Consider the following 18,941-nt stretch of genomic DNA (forward strand, 5'->3'; position numbering starts at 1 on the left):
AAAAAACCAACCAAACAACAACAACAACAACAAATAAAGACTCGTTTCCTGGAAGCCTTTGATTTAACTCATAGAGATCATTGCCTTCTCCAAATTGTAGCCCTTGTCATAGAGTTATTTATTTGGGACTAAACTATGTCATCTTGCATTGTTATCCATTTTCATACAGTCTCTTACAGTCCAAATAGACTGTAAGCCTCTTGAGATCAGAGGTAATTTACATTTCTTTGTATTTTTCAGAATTCACCATCTTTCCTTTTGGTCTTCCCACATTCCTGTACACTCTCGACAGTCCCTGGTTATCTGACAGTTCATATTAGGGAATTATGGTTAGTTGTGGATCTGGCCTCCTCTCCCCACTTTCTTCTCAGTAATGCATGTAGTCTCTGAGGGCAGACACTATATTCTCCTGTGTCTTTTCTGGTTTATTGAATGATAGAGGCTGTACTTTGTCCTTTTCAATTTTATCTACATTCTTTTCCTTCTCCTGCTCAGTTCTTGGGACTCCCGTTTCTGAATGTCTACGAGTACAACGATGGTGAATAGAAAGTAATGAAACTGAGTCAGTGTATCCTGTAGCTGGAGTGTGAAGGTGAGGCAGCAGACAGCAGCAGTGGATCTCTTCCACCCTGAGGAAAGGCAGGAGCCGGCCTGGTGATCAGGGAAGGAGGTCCTCCTCCCTACATTGTTTCCTGGAACTGAGTAAAACAAATTACTTCACTGTACTTCAGTTTCATTTGTTAAAAAATGAAGTAAGAATAGCTTCCATTCTCTTCATTCAAGTGGTGATGCATTGACAATTAATAAGAAAATTATAAAATGCCTTAGATACCACCATTGGGACTATGTAACACACCACAACCTGGTGGCGACTGAGGCTGTGTTCTAGCCACCTCTCTTTTCTGACTCTACCACATCGCCCTAAAGTTAGAGGCAACAATAGAATTACCGCATTAGTGTTTTTCTAACAAACCTGTTTGAGTCCTGGCTCACTGAAATTTAGGGAAATGATATCATTTCTCTCCAGTCTTTTAATAGATTGTCTTTGAAAGAGCTGCATGTTGCCCGTTAAGGAAATGCTTCAGTTGAAAATAATTAAGGTTAGAAATGCTTTAAGAAAATAGACACATCTCTGCTTGACCTGCGCAGCCTCAAACTTCCGTATCTCTTAGTTTGGGGAAGGATGGATGGCAGATGTAGAGTGCTTCAATTTTTGTTTTGCAGAAAGTTATATCATCATCATATAGAACAGACATCACAGAACGAAATTAATTAGTAATGCATTCACTGAATTTGGGCAGGATAGTTTGCTTATTAGAAAAAATTCTTGGCAAGAATGAGGATGATTTCTTATCATCCTCCTCCCTAACTGGCTGGGTAATTTAAAGGTTTTTGAGTGGAAATTTTCTGAATAGAGTCAGTTCAGTTTACCCTTTTTTATATGGTAGATTGGTAATAGTGCATTACTGGGAGTGGAGAAAAAAAGACACCTTTTTCTGCCTTAACCCTGAGCTGGAGGAAGCACAGCCTTGTCTAGAAGCGAAAGACATAATTATATCCATTTCATATGCAGTATGACAAAATCATTAGAAAATTATAATTGCAAGTAGAAAAAATATAGGAGGCATACGCATGTATGTTTAAGATGTTCATATGAGAAGTTATGGGAGGAAAATGAAATAATTACTAATAATTACTGTTAATAAGGTTTCAAGTGATCCCCTTTTTTCCCCTTGCCTGGGTGTCCTTCCATCATATCTAAGTCTTAGATCAGTTTCTAGATCTAGGCTCAACAAAATTCCCTCCCCTGGACCCCCAAGCCTTCCCAGATAGACACCTTCCTCTTCCATATGTCCATGGCACCTAGTTTGAAATGTTCTTACCTCATGCACCATGGTCTGCCTTGTGTTAGACCCTTTAAGCTTTTGTGTCTCATTAAGATACTGAACTCGGCGGCACGGTGGCTCATGCCTGTAATCCCAGCACTTTGGGAGGCCTGGGCGGGCGGATCACCTGAGGTCAGGAGTTTGAAACCAGCCTGACCAACATGGTGAAACCCTGTCTCTACTAAAAGTACAAGATTAGCCGGGCATGGTGGCGCATGCCTATAATCCCAGCCACTGGAGAGGCTGAGGCAGGAGAATCACTTCAACCTGGGAGCCGAAGGTTACAGTGAGCCGTCATCGTGCCATTGCGCTCCCGCTTGGGCAACAGAGTGAGACAACATCTCAAAAAAAAAAAAAAAAAGAAAGATATTGAACTCCAGGGAACAGAAGTTGTTTCTGACATGTAGCCAATGGTCTTAATCCAGATAAAATTCACCTGTAGTGCTTTTTAAAAATGACAACCCTTGGGCACCATCCTAGACCAAAAGGATTCAGACACAACTGTATTACTTTTCAGAACTTCCTGGGTGGTTCCTAAAAGCAGCCTAGATTGAGAGCCACTGTTTAAGCATTGTTGGCTGTGCCATAATTTGATGCAACACCAAATGCAAACTGATTGGGATGTATTTTTGCCATGCTGTAACACACCATGTAACTTAGGAAGTTTTGTGGTTTTGGCTTTTTTGGTTAGGGAGAGTATTATTTAATACAGCTGACTTGAATAAATAGGAAACTAGTTCCCAGGGGACTTTACAAAAGTTAAGCCTTTGTGTGACTAGCGCCTGAGGTGTTTCGTGGATGGCAAGGCTATGGTAGTTTTACCACCTGAATTCTCTTACCTCACCCCCACTTTGGCGTTGACCCTAGACCAGAGGCCTCCAAAACAAGGCGAGCCATCAAAACCACCTGAGGAGGTGATTCAGCTGGTTTGGGATGAGGCTTCAAAATCTGTTTTTCACCAGGGTTCCAGGTGATTCCAGTGGAAAAACTGATAGTAAGGGGACCTGCTGCTTTACAGCTGTGTGGAATTGAAAATGACGTGGGTCTGGATCATAAGCAGCAGGGTGTTTTTCTTGCTTTTCCTAGATTGTCTTCCTTAACCCCAAATTATGTAACTACATACATATTTTCTCTAGAACTTCTTTGTATTTTTAAATTTTAGCTCCTTATGTCACCCGAAATTTACTTTTCTGGTGTGAAGGAGGGGTATAATTTTTTCCAAATGGTTAGTGGTCCTAAAAATAATTTATTCAGCGGTGCATTCTTTGTCTTCTGTTGTGAAGTGCCACCTTTATCTTATGTTAAATTCATATCTATCATTTGTTTCTAGCCTCTTCTGTTTCCTTGATCCTTTTCTTTATTCCTAAACCAGTTGCTAGTACCACATTGTATAATTACTCTAGTTTTAGAATATGTTTTTATATTTTTTTGGCAAGAATTTACTAATTAAGTTCCTTTTTAAGTGAGTTCTTGGCAATTTATACTCATTTACTCTTCCAGATAAAATTTGGGATCAATGTGTCAAAGTTCCAAAACAAAATCTCTTTGGAACTTTGGTTGGAGTAGCATGAACCCTCTAGAGCAGCAATCCCCAACCTTTTTGGCACCAGGGACCGGTTTCGTGGAAGACAGTTTCTTTGCAGCCTGGGGTGTGGAATGGGGATGGTTTTGGGAGAAAACTGTTCCACCTCAGATAATCGGCATTAGATTCTCGTAAGGAGCGCGCGGCCTAGACCCTGCGCATGCTCAGTTCACAATGGCCTTTGCGCTTCTATGGGAAGCTAGTGCTGCTTTGATCTGACAGGGGGCGGAGCTCGGGCGGAAATGTTTGCTCACCAGCCGCTCACCTGCTGCTGTGCAGCCAGGTTCCTGACAGGCCACAGCCAGCACAGGTCCATGGCCCCGGGGTTGGGAACCGCTGCTCTAGAGCACTTTGAGAAGGTGAACGTCTTTGTAACTGATGCCTTACATCCACAGACAACAGTGTCCATCCCCATCAGCCCTTCTTTCAGGGGCCTCCATTCGTCTTTATGCTTTTCTTTACACAATTATTTCACTTTTTTTTTTTTTGGAGACAAGGTCTAGCTCTGTCACCCAGGCTGGAATGCAGTGGCATGATCAGGGCTCACTGCAACCTCCACCTCCTGGGATCAAACGATCCTCCCATCTCAGCCTCCTGAGTAGCTGGAACTACAGCTGTGTGCCTTCATGCCCAGCTAATTTTATTTATTTATTTTGTAGAGGTAAGGTTTTGTCATGTTCCCCAGGCTGGTCTTGAACTCCTGGGCTCTAGTGGTCCTCCAAAAGTGCTGGGATTACAGGCGTGAGACACCATGCCCAGCCATCTTCCCCATTTCTTAAGTTTATTACTGGCATTTTATAACCCTTGTTCCTGATTTGAATGGAGTATTTCCTATAACATTGTCTTTTGAAAATATTAATAATTTTATCCGTAGTTCTTATAATTTAATGGATATCATGTCATAACCCATGGAATTACAGGAATCTCACTCACCTGAATATAGAGGGATTGTAGCATTCTGAGGCATTCCATTTTTCACTCTTGCTTCAAAAACAGACAAAACGGGTTCTCCTCAAGTGTCCCAGTGCACTCTTCTTCATGAACAGAGTGGCCTGGGCTCTGGGGCCGTCACTCGGAGGCTCTTTGGCAGAGTTGCAGAAGGAGCTGAGTCTGGGCTAAATGTGGTCCATTTGGTGTCCATGGTGGGACACAGCCTGCAGTTTGTGCTTCTGAATAGCTCCCTGGTCGGGAGCTGGATGTTCAGTGATGCACCTTGTCATCCTAAGGTCGAGAAAGCACAAGTGGAAGAAGGGGAAAGATGTGTTAATTCTGCCTAGCTGAATGAGGGATTCAGAAGTGCGAACCAGGCCTTTGCTTATAATCTCAGAAGGAAAAAAGGATGATTCCAGGAATCAAATAATTCTAAGAACCAGTTATATAAAAATCATTTTGCAAACTATAAAGTGATATTCACATGCATTTGGAAGTACTACCTCCATGTGTGTTAGCTGCATTTGAAAGTCTTTTAGAAAGAGAGCAATGCAATTGCTGGATAAAACCTCATCCCTCTACCCCAGAATTGTTGTCACAGCTTTAAGGAAGTTTTATGTGAAAGCAGAGGAAAGTAACAGTAACTCTTTAATCCAGACGTGTCTAAACCGTGGATAACTCACAGAAGGCCTTAGAGACTCTGAGAATTGGTGAATATCCTATATATCCTTAGCATCCACAGGCTAAATACCCCTCCATTCCCTGAGTGAGGGGATGTGAGCTGTTAGCAATGTCCCATCCCTGGTACCTCACTCTTTGCATTTCCCTGTCTTTCCTCAATCATCTTGTATCACAGGAGGTATAAGAGTAGTTAGGCAGTTCTATTTTTTGACAGGAGATTAAAAGCCAAAGTTAAAGGTAAATGCTTAACCCCCTGGGTTCTAATAAGCTAGTAAAGCCTGGGCAATATAGTAAGACCCCTATTTCTAAAAAAAATTTTTTTAATTAGCTGAGTGTGGTGGCACATGTGCCTGTAGTCCCAGTTAATCAGGAGGCAAAGGCAGGAGAATCCCTTGAGCATAGGATTTTGAGGCTCCCCAAGAGAAAGCTGATGCTCAGAGAGGGTAATATGTGGTAAGAGTTAAACCTCAGTCCTGGTACCTTTGCGTTTTTGTGCTATATTTCTTATGCAATATTCTGCACTTTGCTTAGGTTTTTTTTTTTTTCTAATTTAAATACTTCAACTGCATTTCTGATCTGTTAGCCTTTCTGTGTACTGTTACCTGATTGCTTTTGGAAAAGAGCTTCCAGTGGGGCTAAATATGTTTAATCTGCTGTGGCTTCTGAAGTCCCTCATCTTTAGGGAGAAGTGGCTCCTCTGTCTACCCAATTGGTCAAGCTGCTTTCTTTTCTTGATGTTCTTTTTTTCTTCATAAAAAGTTAGGCATTTAAAATTTTTTCTGTTCGTCTTTCTAAATAAAGTACTTCAAGTTATTTTGAAAGCTATGGTCATATCCTGTCAATATGCAAACAGATGAGTTGATTTTTAAAAAATGATGTGCTAGTTTGAGATCTTGGTCTTCTAGTACCGATTGAGTCTAGTGCGTATTAACTGGCTAATGACTGCTTGTATTTGTTGAATCTAAATACTATGTTCATTGATTGGTGGTTCCCTGGCAGCACTCCCCATGGGCCTGTGGGTTGGAGAACATGGGAAGAGATACCTGCTTGGGGAAAGGTGGGAGGTAAGAGTGGGAAGGACTTTGGTGGTTTTGGTGCCAGCTTAGCTACAGTAGAATAAAGTACTCAGTAGATTTCTAAGGTTTCTGACTCCACACCCTGGTTCCCTGATAGCATCTATGGACTCACCTGGGCCCAGGGCTGTCCTGAAGGAAAGGACACAAGCCTAGCTGGCTTCACCACTTGATGATTGTAGGGCCCTAGGGTCTTGAGGGAGCATAGGCCAGATACTTACACAGGCCTTGGGCAAGACCCAGTGTTGTGCTGGCTTCAGGTCAGACCTGCAGTCCCAGTGGTGGTGGCCATAGGGGTGCTTGTGTCACCCTTCCCCCAGCTCTACACATCTCAGCACAGAGAGGAAGACTCTGTTTGGGAAAAAGTAAGGGAAAAGAACAAGAGTCTGCCTGATAATCCAGAGAGTTCTTTTGGATCTTACACAAGACCACCAAGGCAGTACCTCTACGAGTCCGCAAGAACTACAGTGTTACTGGGCTTGGGGTACCCCATAATGCAGATATGGCTGTGGTGTCCAAAAACGTAGATCATAACAACCAAGTCCCTTTGAATACCTGGAAAACCTTCCAAAGAAGGATGGGTACAAACAACTCCAGATTGTGAAGCCTACAATAAATTCTTAACTCTTCAATACCTAGATACCCATGAATATCCACAAGCATCAAAACCATCTGGGAAAACATGGCCTTACCAAATGAAATAAATTGACCAGGGGTCAGTCCCAGAGAGACAGAGATATGGGACCTTTCAGAAAGAGAGCTCAAAATAGCTGTTTTGAGGAAACTCAAATTCAAGGTAACACAGAGGAGGAACTCAGAATCTTATCAGATAAATTTAACAAAGAAATTGAAATAAGAGGATCAGGCAGAAATTCTCGAGCTGCTGAATGCAATTGACATACTGAAGAATGCATCAGAGTCTCTTAGTAGCAGAACTGATCACGCAGAAGAATTAGTGAGCTTGAAAGACAGGCTATTTGAAAATACGCAGTTAGAGGAGAGAAAAGAAAAAAGAATTGAAAAGTATGAAGCCCACCTACAAGATCTAGAAAATAGCTTCAGAAGGGCAAATCCAAGAGTTATTGGCCTTAAAGAGGGTACAGAGAGAGAGAGATAGTAGTGGAAAGTTTATTCAAAGGGATAATAAGAGAACTTCCCAAACAAAAGACATCAAAATTTAAGTACAAGAAGGTTATAGAACGCCAAGCAGATTTAACTAAAAGGAAATTACCTCAAGGCGTGTAATAACAAAACTCCCAAAGGTCAAGGATAAAGAAAGGATCCTAAAAGCAGCAACAGAAAATAAACAAATAACATATGATGGAGCTCTAACACGTCTGGCAGCAGACTTTTCCGTGGAAACTTTACAGGCCAAGAGAGAGTGGCATAAGGTGCTGAAGGATTAAAACAACAACAACAACAACAACGCTTACTCTAGAATGGTATGTCTGGCAAAAATATCCTTCAAACATGAAGGAAAAATAAAGACCTTCCCAGACAAACAAAAGCCGAGGGATTTATCAACCCCAGGCCTGTCCTACAAGAAATGCTAAAGGGAGTTATTCAATCTGAGAGAAAAGGATGTTAACAACCAATGACAAATCATCTGAAGGTACAAAACTCACTGGTAATAGTAAGTACACAGAAAAACACAGAATATTATAACAGCATAATTTTAGTGTGTAAACTATTCATACCTTAAATAGAAAGATGAAAGGATGAATCCATCAAAAATAATAACTTTTCAAGGCATAGAGAGTACAATAAGATAAATAGAAACAAAAAGTGAAAAAGTGGGGAGACAAAATTATAGAGTTTTTATTAGTTTTCTTTTTGCTTTTTATGCAGTCAGTGTTAAGTTGTGATCAGTTGAAAATAATGGGTTATAAGATGTTATTTGCAAGCCTCATGGTAACCTCAAATCTAAAAACATACAGCAGGTACACAGAAATTAAAAGGAAGAAATTAAAATGTGCCACCTGAGAAAATCACCTTAAAAGAAGATAGGAAAGAAGGACAAAAGGAAAAGAAGACCACAAAACAACCAGAAAACAAATAACAAAATGGCAGGAGTAAGGCCTAACTTACCAGTAGTAACATTGAATGTAAATAGACTAAACTCTTCAATCAAAAAACATAGAATAGCTGAATGGATAAGAAGCAAGACTCAAGGATGTATTGCCGACAAGCAACACACTTCACCAAATCAAATCAAAATGGATTAATGCCTTCAATCTAAGACTTCAAACTATGAAACTACTAAAACAAAACATTGGGAAGGCTCCAGGACATTGGTCTAGGCAAAGATTTTTTGGACAAATGGGATCACATCAAGTTAAAAAGTTTCCACACAGCCAAAGAAAAAATCAACAAAATGAAGAGACAGCCCACAAAATGGGAGAAAATATTTGCAAATTTTCCATCTCACAAGGGTTTAATAACCAGAATATAGAAAGAGCTCAAATAACTCTATAGGAAAAAAATCTAATGATCTGATTTTAAAATGGGCAAAAAATCTCAATAGACGTTTCTCAAAAGAAGACATACAAATGGCAAACAGGTGTATGAAAAGGTGCTCAACACCACTGATAATCAGAGACATGCCAATAAAAACTACAACGAGATATCATCTCACCCAAGTAAAAATGGCTTTTATCCAAAAGACAGGCAATAACGAATGCTGTCAAGGATGTGAAGAAAAGGGCAAAGGGGAACTCTCATACACTGTTGGTGGAAGTATAAATCAGTACAGCCATTGTGAAGAACAGAAGGGAGGTTCCTCAAAAAACTAAAAATAGAGCTAGCTACCTTATGATCCAGCAATTCCATTGGTAGGTGTAAACCTAAAAGAAAGGAAATAAGCATATGGAAGAGATATCTGTATTCCCATGTTTATCCTAGCACTATTCATAATAGCAAATATTTGGAATCAACCTAAGTGTCCATCAACTGATGACTGAAATCATCTGTCGATACACAACAGAGTACTAATCAACCATAAAAAGGAATGAAACCCTGTCATTTGTCATCTGCAAGAACATGAATGGAACTGGAGGTCATTATGTTAAGTGAAATACGCCAGGCACAGAAAGACAAATTTCATATTTTCTCACTTATTTGTGGGAGCTAAAAATTAAAACAATTGAACTCATGGAGATAGGGAATCGAATGATGGTTACCAGAGGCTGGAAGGGGGATTGAGGAGACAGGGGTTATGGTTAATGGGCACAAAGAAATAGTTAGAAATAATAGTTAGAAAGAATGAATAAGACCTAGCATTTGCATGCTCATGGCAGCACATGTACTAAAATTGGAACGACACAGAGAAGATTAGCATGGCTCCTGCACAAGGATGGCATGCAAATTCATGAAGTATATTTTAAATTTTATTGAAAAAAAAATCTAGTATTTCTTAGCATAACAGAGTGACTATAATCAATAATAATTCGTGCATTTAAAAATAACTAAAAGAATATTATTGGATTGTTTGAAACACAAAGGATAAATCCTTGAGGGTGTGGATACCCCATTTTTGATCATATGATTGTTACATATTGCATGCCTGTATCAAAATATCCATATATACCTACTTATATACACACCAAAATTAAACATTAAAATGAATTTTATATTATTTGAAGATTTTTCTTAAATCCTTCCTGATTTTTTCCAGAATAAAAACCAAACATTATAAAGTTAGTTTTAATTTTGACATTAAATGTCCAAGCAAATTAGAAATAAAAAATAGTAAGGAGGAATTAGAAACGGCAGTTATTTGCAAAGGCAGTTGTAAACATGTCATTTGATGCTACTGTTATTCGACACTACACATGGTAAAAACACAGTGAGTGACATCATAGAAAACCAACTCAAGTATTACTTTTTCCTGACAGTTTTCCTTCTCCTTCCAATATTCCATAGAAATTAGACTGTCTAGAGAAAGTAAAACAAGAACAGAGCACATCACGGAAATAGAACATCAAGAAAAACAAGTTTTATGTGAAAAGTTTGCCTTATTTAATTTAAATATCAAGCTGGGTTTTAAAAATTACTATTTTTTGAGACAAGGTGTCGCTTGTCATCCTGGCTGGGGTTCAGTGGCATGATCATGGCTCACTGCAGCCTCAATCTCCTGGGTTCAAGCAATCCTCATGCTTCTTGAGTAGTTAGGATTACAGGTTGCACAGCACCATGCCCAGCCAATTTAAAAATATTTTGTAGAGGTCAGGTGCAGTGGCTCGTGCCTGTAATCCCAGCACTTTGGGAGGCTGAGACAGGCAGATCACCTGAGGTCAGGAGTTCAAGATCAGCCTGGCTAACATGGCAAAACTCTGTCTCTACTAAAAATATAACAACAAAAAAATTAGCTGGGTATGGTAGTGGACACCTGTAATCCCAGCTACTAGGGAGGCTGAGACAGGAGAATCGCTTGAACCCGGAAGGCAGAGGTTGCAGTAAGCTGGGATTGTGCCATTGCACTCCAGCCTGGGCGACATAGCAAGACTCTGTCATTTAAAAAAAAAAAGAAAAAAAAAGAAAAAAATGTATATATATATTTTGTAGAGAAGGTATCTTGCTATACTGCCTAGGCTGGTCTTCAACTCCTGGGCTCATAGCAGTCCTCAGGCCTTGGCCACCAAAGTGCTGGGATTACAGGCTGGAGCCACCATACACGACTGAATTTTTAAAATTCTTAGTAGGGAGACCTTTTAATTGCAAGTTGACTATAGGAACGAGAAGGAAAGTAGGTGACTGAACAACCCTATTAGGAGAGAAAAAATAGATGAATCAACATGAAGAATGTCTGGGATGGGAGCCTCACATGCCCAGAGCTGCCCTGTTGTGTCTCTTGGGAGGGGCTGTGTTCTGGATGAAGGCGGTCAACAGGAGGCTGGACTACTCTGAATATCAAGGGAGTGAACTTGAGAAATACCAATTCTACAGTATGGAGTCAGTTAGGTCAAAGGTTTTGTACCCCAAATAACCAAGTTATCTTACATTTCTGTCTGCATTTGGAAACCAGAAGGTCAGTCAAATATTTGGTTAGAAAATCAGGAACAGGAAAACATCTTATTACACATAAAATCTGTATCCAAGCACTATGTATCATTCCACACCATCCATTAGAACCAGCGGAGAGGAAGGCCCTGAAAGGTTTCTGTCTATTGATGGTCAATAAAATGGAAGAGTTTAGTACCCATTCTTGCTACTTCGAGATGAATAAAATGTGTCATTGACATTTTCTTTTTTTTCTAATCTTTTTTTTTGAGACAGAGTCTTGCTCTGTCACCCAGGCCGGAATGCAGTGGCACAATCTCGACTCACTGCAACCTCTGTCTCCCACGTTCAAGCGATTCTTCTGCCTCAGCCTCCTGAGTAGTAGGGATTACAGGCATGTGCCACCGTGCCCGGCTAATTTTTGTATTTTTAATAGAGACGGGGTCTTGCCATGTTGGCCAGGCTGGTCTTGAACTCCTGGCCTCAGGTGATCCACCCACATCGGCCTCCGAAAATGCTGGGATTATAGGCATGAGCCACAGCGCCTAGCCTGATGTTTTCTTTATACAGTGTACTCTTTATTGTTTAAATGTCTATTTTTAGATGTTGATAGACCTTTGTAGGTAGTTTCACCCCTGTCTTTGGTTCTCTTGCACTGTTTGCCCCATAGCATTCTAAATTTTTACCTAAATGGGTTTTCAAGGACCTTGCTCCTCCTGCCTGTGGGAAGTGGTTACAGGTTAGCAAGGGTTGAAACTCCCCTACTGTTTTTCCCAGCTTAGCAGGCTGGGTGGTCACCAGCCCCAACACTCCTGAGAGCCCATAGAGACAGTCCTGGCTCAGCACTGAGGACATCTAGCAGGCAGGGTTGGCTGAGTGTTTTGTGGAGCAAGCTTAAGAGGACATGTTCTAAAACCAGAGAAGAAACATTTTTCTCTGTTCTCTACAGTTCAGCAGATAATATCCCTTCGTGGATTTATGATAAACACAGTCCTCTCATTGACCAAGGTTGAAAAACTCAGAAAGTTTGCTCGGCACAGATCTGGGAGTCAGGAACATACTATGTGCTGAGGAAGACATTTCAACTCCTCTTTCAAGCAAAAAATAATAATAAATTAAAAAAAGAAAAAAGAAAAAAGTCAATACTGATCTAGTTTATATAGCTATTATAAAAAATTATATTAATGAAAATAGAAATCCAGTTGTAAGTAAAGACAGCTACCAAATTCCTAAGCAATCTATTCATTTTTGTGGTTTTTTTTCAGACTTCAATACTTCTACTTGGTTTGCCTCATAATGCAATTGTCAATATAGGGCCACTTTAGTTATACTTAGTACCTGACTCTGTGAAGACCACAGAGCTTACTTCCTTTAGAACGATTTTGTTTGATTAGTTTACACTCTTAACTGACATTTCTCAGTTGAGTAGGAGGGAAAAAAAGGAGCTTAATTTAACCATATTAGCCACATCATGGACGGGGAAATGTATGTTTAAGTGATTTGCCTTGTTGAGTAAAGATATATCTAAGCTTCGATTTTACTTTGTCCTATAAGAACTCTGTGAGCGAGATTTTTTTTCTTTTTTGAGATGGAGTCTCTCTGTGTTGCCCAGGCTGGAGTGCAGTGGCGTGATCCCAGCTCACTGCAACCTGCACCTCCTGGGTTCAAGCGATTCTCCTGCCTTAGCCTCCCGAGTAGCTGAGATTACAGCCGCAAACCGCCACGCCTGGCTAATTTTTTGTACTTTTAGTAGAGCCGGGATTTCTCCATGTTGGCCAGGCAGGTCTCAAACTCTTGACCTCAAGTGATTTGCCCGCCTTGGCCTCCCAAAGTGTTGGGATTACAGGCGTGAGCCACTGTGCCCAGCCGAGCAAAATATTTTTGACTATAGTAGTTTGAATGTTCTTTTAAGTTTCATAATGTAGGCTAAAGCTCTATTTTCTGCCAAATGCGAAATTGTAGAACAGAATAAACCCATGTGCTTTATATTATACGAATTATATCTGATGAATGTTCATGTTTAGAAAAATCACAATCAAGCTCAGCAGTTATAGATACGGATAACACAGCCCCTTTCCTGAGCACAGCAGGTTTCATCATAATTGCCTTTATATGTTTTGTTTTCATACCTGTAGTAAACTTAGGAAACTTAAAAATTATTCAGTAGAAATTTAGAGTGTGGAGCCCTGGTTTGAGTCCTGGCTCTTGTCATCTTAGATCAGTTCCCTCCATTTTTACATCTGTAAAATGGAAATATTCATAATAATAAAACACTTCAATAAGAATCAAATGAAATAAATGGAAGTGCTTTATAAAAGATAAAGAGTTCAATAACTGTACAATTCAATAAATGCAAGGAGGTTATTTTATAAGCATAGATTTGTTTTAAAACTAGGGGTTCTCACCCCAAATGCCCATCAATGATAGACTGGATAAAGAAAATGTGGTACATATACACCATGGAATACTATGCAGCTATAAAAAAGGATGAGTTCATGTCCTTTGCAGGGACATGGATGAAGCTGGAAACCATTATTCTCAGCAAACTAACATAGGAACAGAAAACCAAAAACCGCATGTTCTCACTCATAAGTGGGAGCTGAACAATGAGAACACATGGGCACAGGGAGGGGAACATCACACATCAGGGCCTGTTGGGATGTTGCAGGGCTAGGGGAGGGGTAGCGTTAGGAGAGATACCTAATGTGGATGACGGGTTGATGGGTGCAGCAAACCACCATGGCACGTGTATACCTATGTAACAAACCTGCACGTTCTACAGATGTATCCCAGAACTTAGAAGTATAAAACAAACAAACAAACAAACAAAACTAGGGGTATACCGTGTGAATCACTGGAGGTATCAGAGAATTCTCAGATGGTCCGACACATGTCCAAAATTCAAGTACTATTAAAAACACATAATTTTAAAAATAAAAGATACTTATGAAAGTCTGACAGCTAGATTCAAAGGGACATAAATAAACTTTATTTACCTTATGTATTTATGTCCCTTTGAATCTAGGGTTTTTTCTTTTCTTTTTTTTGAGACAGGGTTTCACTCCCATCACCCAGGAGTGCAATGGCATGATCTTGGCTCACTGCAACCTCCATCTCCTGGGCTCAAGCAATTCTTCTGCCTCAGCCTCTGAGTAGCTGGGACTACAGGAGCATGCCATCGCACCCAGCTAATTTTTGTATTTTTTTAGACATGGCGTTTTGGCATGTTGTCCAGGCTGGTCTCAAACTCCTAGCCTTGAGTGATCTGCCCACCTCAGCCTCCCAAAATGCTGGGATTACAGGCCTGAGCTACTGCACCCAGCCTAGTTTTATTTAATCCCAGAAAAAGTTTCAAGATTTTTTTTTTTTTTTTTTGCTTTTGTGTTAATATTTTGGGTATAGTAGGAGAGTGGATAGCACACTTGAGTTACTGAAGGACTTGTTTCTTTGTGTGACCAGAGAGAGCCCACGGCACACAGCCGGGTTCTCATTGGAAAACCATCAAAACAAGTGCAGACAGCACTGCTTACGGCCCGTGACACTCCTTCCTCTGTTTGAATCAGGACTACACATGGCTTCAGATGATACAGGTTCTTTCCTGACATCCAAGGGTAGTCATTTGAATGCATCCGTGTCTCTCCCACCACCTCCCAAAATGCTGGCCTAAGTTAATTGGTAAACAAATGCTCAGGCTGCTTAGCAGTGGCCTGTCTCTGGGGCATGAAGTCTAATATAGTTTAAATGTAAGTCCATCGTGGCCTCCAAGTAGCTAGGAAAACAGGTGGGGGACTTCAAAGAGATCTGAGAGCAAGCCTGGCCAGGTCTCTTCTACTTTTCCAGCCCTGGCTTATGTGTGGGACAATGGTGAAAAGCAGCCCTTGAGGTAGAACCAAGTGGGTTTTTTATTATTATTCATATTCGGCACAGATTTACTGATGCAAAAAACATGCTCTCCTGATGTGGCCACTGAATCATCACTTGCTTCTTTCAAAATCCCTAAAATCTTGCATTCTGTGGTATTTGGCAGATTACATCTCTTACTGTAGCAGCCTGTGCTTGCCAGCTGAAGTGTCTGAGAGTAGTCTGGAGTCATTTTCACACTCTTTGATGCTGGTCCACCTTTTACTACATACCAAGGATAGTACATATATCCACTAAGTGGTGCCAAATCTTGTTCTTTATTCTTCTTAAATTTTAACATCAAAATTGCACTTTATTTAATAATAAAAATATAAAGCCATGAGCTATGCAAGTAATGAATAAAGATTATTCTGAGTAGGCTTAGGTGCCGCAAGAATGCCCTTGTTTTTCTCTTTCATGGTTTGACCCGTTGTGCTGTGAATGTTCTCTTTGAGACAATCTTTGTGTTAAATCTTTACACTAATAAATGTGTTAGAACTTCCTCGGGGATATTCTTAGCAAGGAGGAGTTGGTGGATGTGTTTTTTGCAAAGAAGCTTCCTTTGTCTGCTCGGCAGTTCCCTGTGAGGTTTCTGACCTGTACATGAGACATACAAGTGGACAGAGCAGAATGAGGGAGACATATATGCCAGTCTCATAAGTAAATCATTCTCGTAGTCAGTGTGGAAGAGTTGGTAAATTTCTGTCAGATTTCCTTCTGTTTTTGACTCTGCCAGGCTGAACCCAAAGACCCGGCATTGTGACTGGAAAGGGCTGCAAAAGAAAGCCCTTGCCAAGTGATCTCTGTATAATTGTCTTTCAGAGACTTCATAAGCTTTGGAGAATATTTGGATGAAGTTGGCAGTTTTATTGATACCATCTGATTCTACTTTGGTCCTATAGCAGTTTCTGCTACTTTGTCCCCAGTGGGGGAAATATGCTGTGACCATAATGGAAAAGGAGGACGTTTGGTAGCATTTTTCTGTGTGTATGTCAGGAGTCGTCTAAAATGGTCATGTATTTGTTTTTTTTAAGGAAAAAAACTTACGGGTACAAAGTAGGTGTATGTATTTATGGGGTACATGCAATATTTTGATACAGTCCTACAATGCGTATTAATGACATCAGGATAAATGTATCCATCACCTTAAGCCTTTATCATTTCTTTGTGTTATAAACATTCCAATTATACTTTTAGTTATTTTTACTTATTTATTTATTTTGAGACAGGGTCTCATTCGGTTGCCCAGGCTGGAGTGCAGTGATGCAATCATGGTTCACTGCGGCCGCAACCTCCTGGGCTCAAGTGACCCTCCTACTTCAGCTTCCTGAGTAGCTGGAACTACAGGCATGTGCCACCATGCCAGGCTAATTTTTAAATTTTTTGTACAGATGGAGTGTCACTGTGTTGCCTGGGCTGATGTCAAGCGATCCTTCCACTTTGGTATCCCAAAGCATTGCTATTATGGGTGTGAGTCATTGTGCCCCACTGACAAGAGGTTCTTCATATTTCTTTTATATCCGCTGCCACAAAACTGAGTGCAGCTGGTCTATTCAGTCAGGAAGTCACTTACCTTTCATGTGCTTCCCTATTACCTGGGCATATTTCCAGGGAGTTTCAGAGGAAGAAGTAGCTCTTTCCTATGAGGATATATGCTGGTTCTGAAATGTTTACTTAGATGCATAGTGGAAGCTCAAAAAATATTTACTGAACTCTTGTGGTTTAGCTTTCAACTTATAAGCATAGGAATAAAGAGAGAAAAAAGCAAGAAAAACTAGAGGCTGAAAACAAGGCAGGAAAAGCATGGATCTAGAAAGAAGTGGGAAGTCCGTTTGCTCAGAGGAAGGATACCCACTCACCAATGGGAAATAGGTCCAGTGTTGTGTGGTAGGGTTGTGGGTGGTAGTAGAAATTTCACAGTGGGTGTGGAAGGTTGGTGAGTAGATGGACTATATTCAAAAGTAGATACCTTGCTCTCACGTATAATCCCAGCACTTTGGAAGGCCGAGATGGGAGGATCGCTTGAGCCTAGAAGTTTGAGATTAGCCTGGCCAACAGGGCAAAACCCCATCTCTACAAAAAATACAAAAATTACCCAGGTGCGGTGGCGTACCTGTACCCAGCTACTCCAGACGGGGCTGTGGCGGAGGATACTTGAGCCTGGGAGTTCAAGGCTGCAGCAAGCCAAGATTGCACCACTGCACTCCAGACTGGGTAACAGAGCGAGGCCCTGTCTCCAAAAAAGAAAGAAAGTAGATAGTGATGAAGCTGGATAGTTAAAACAGAAATTTGAAAAGCAAGGTGTGGAATTGCGATATAGGATTTCAGAGTTTAAAAGAAATGTGACATTTCTTAGTGGATTGTCCTTCGGTTGTGTTTGCTAAGCAACTGTCAGCTAGTGAGATTACTGTGTATGGCCAATCCAGATAAATAAGATGATGAAGTCTTTATGAAAAGGAAAGAAAAATTTGGAATGCATACCTCTGTCCAGCTCAATTCCTCACTCCTTTTTAAGATGGAGAGCTGTTAGGTTTGTCTACACAATAGGAAACACCTGATTGAATAACAGCATGGAGTCAATCTTGACAGCGAAATTGGCTGCATCCAGTAGAATCCCAGGGCCGGTCGTGATGGCTCGCGCCTGTAATCTCAACACTTTGAGAGACCAAGGTGGGAGGATCACTTGAGCTTTGGTCTCAGGACTTTGAGACCAGCCTGGGCAGCATAGTGAGACCTCGTCTCTAAAAAATTAAATTAAAAAAAAAAATTGAACACCAGCAAAGTCAATTCCTGAACTCTCTTCTGTTCAGTAGTAGCATAAAGGCCTGACCTAAGTGATGGGGAAAGTTGGTTTATGTGGCTGTAGCATCAGATGGATCAATGACAATCCTGCTTGTGACAATCCTGCACAGGGGACATTACGTCTAGAAACACCTGTCTGTGGACTGCTGCTGCTGTCAGGTTAGTAATCTGTGTATTTTAATGTGAATGGACGTGACCTCCCTAGTGTCGGCCACATAATGGAAATCCTGGATCAGTATGCTTACTTCTTCCCATCTAATTGCAAGTTGTAATTTGTAAATAATGGGTTTACTTTTTAATTTTGAGAAGGTAAATGTGTTGCTGTACAAAAGCCTAGGATTTCTTCCCATTAAATCGGCAGCATTCTTGGACATGGTAAATCGTATCACACACTTGTCTCACAAAAGAAGTAGCAGCAGTTAGAAGACTTTGAATTCTCCCTTACCCGTGACTTTGAGCAACCTCTCAGACAACACAGTTCCTCTTCTGCAAAATGGAAATAATGTCTATGGTATATATTTCTACGGACAGAGTTGTTTTAGGACACAAAATGGCAAAGGAAGGAGAGGCTAAGTTACTGCAAAATCGTAGGATACTTTTGCTTTTTAATTTAATTTATACGCATGCCAATTTTTATCTAGAACCTAGATTTCAGGCTAAAGAAGAGAGCCCTTGGGCTTCATTCCACTTGAATTAGTTTCACTTTATCCTTGTTTTAAAATTAGTCTTTATTTCCTTTCATCTCTTTTGAATATCACCCTTGCCCTGCAATAATAAAAGAGAGCTGCATGCAGTGAAATCAAACCGTGAAATTATAGAGCCAGAACTAGCTACATATAAACAGAAAACAAAATCTGATTGAAATATTAATAATTTTCATCAAGGTGAAAATGACTGACAGGTATTACTTAGCAGAGTTATTTATCCTTTTTAAAGGTGTGCTACTGAGCTGTTAACCTAATGAAATTTAGATAGTGGAAGGAATATGAATATCTGGGATTCATTTCTTTCCATCTCAGTATTTTTGGAGTGGTAGAGTGATGTGTCTACATACTTTTGTAATAAGAAACAATTTGGGGCTGGTGTTGA

General features: G+C 40.4%; 1 protein-coding gene and 1 non-coding gene across 2 annotated transcripts in view; both read left to right on the forward strand.

Moving 5' to 3' along the window:
- Positions 1-18,941, forward strand: part of MYO1E (myosin IE) — a 244,103-nt gene that overhangs the window by 21,472 nt on the left and 203,690 nt on the right. The gene's annotated exons all lie outside the window — the stretch shown is intronic.
- LOC117071640 lies at positions 9,436-9,539 on the forward strand. Its single transcript, XR_004432408.1, has one exon. It is a non-coding gene; the product is annotated as a U6 spliceosomal RNA (small nuclear RNA).

Source organism: Trachypithecus francoisi, unplaced genomic scaffold, assembly GCF_009764315.1.
Source record: "Trachypithecus francoisi isolate TF-2019V2 unplaced genomic scaffold, Tfra_2.0 Lachesis_group3, whole genome shotgun sequence".
Taxonomy (NCBI): domain Eukaryota; kingdom Metazoa; phylum Chordata; class Mammalia; order Primates; family Cercopithecidae; genus Trachypithecus; species Trachypithecus francoisi.